At 35.7% G+C, this 737-nt stretch overlaps 1 non-coding gene across 1 annotated transcript; it reads left to right on the forward strand.

Annotated features, from left to right (window-relative positions):
* The first annotated feature begins 259 nt into the window (after window positions 1–259).
* LOC121998843 lies at window positions 260–365 on the forward strand. Its single transcript, XR_006116634.1, has one exon. It is a non-coding gene; the product is annotated as a small nucleolar RNA R71 (small nucleolar RNA).
* Window positions 366–737: the final 372 nt, after the last annotated feature.

The following is a 737-nucleotide window of genomic DNA, read 5'->3' on the forward strand; positions in this document are numbered from 1 at the left end:
AATATTTTTGGGTGGTTGAACTGCATTTTGTTTGATAGGCTCTCTTGCATTTATGGCTTGCACTTCTTGAATTTTTTAGGGAGATTCCATCCAACTTTTGTTCGACCATTCATGGAGGTTCAATGTTACTTGATCAATTAATGTATATGCTTCATCTACACTCTTATCCATAAAAGAACCTCCAGCTAATGAATCTAACAAATACTTATCTGAGATAGAAATTCCTTTATAGAATATGTGCAGGGTTAGTCATTTTTCCAAACCATGATGAGGGCACTGTCTTTGTAGACTCTTGAATCTGTCTCATGCTTCAAATAATGATTCTCCATATGCTTGAGCAAAATTTGTGATGCAATTCCTCATGTAAATCGTTCTACTTGGAGGGAAAAAATAATTCAGAAATTGCTTCTCCAATTGTTCCCAACTTGTGATGCTTTGAGGACGGAGAGAATATAACCAAGTCCTTGCTGTATCCTTGATGCTAAAAGGAAATGTCATCAATCGAACTGTATCTGCTGACACTCCTTCACAATTCACCATATCACAAAGTTCTAGAAATGTCTCAAGATGTAGATAAGAACTTTCTAATATTTCTCCTCCAAATTTATGACCTTGTATCATGAAAATTAACTTTGGGTCTAGTTGGAAACTTTCTGCTCCAATATGAGGCTGCATAATGAGAGATAAAAATCTTGTAGAAATGGGTACAGAGAAATCTCTTAAGGACCTGCTTGACA

The sequence above is a fragment of the Zingiber officinale genome, chromosome 6A (assembly GCF_018446385.1).
Source record: "Zingiber officinale cultivar Zhangliang chromosome 6A, Zo_v1.1, whole genome shotgun sequence".
Lineage (NCBI taxonomy): Eukaryota > Viridiplantae > Streptophyta > Magnoliopsida > Zingiberales > Zingiberaceae > Zingiber > Zingiber officinale.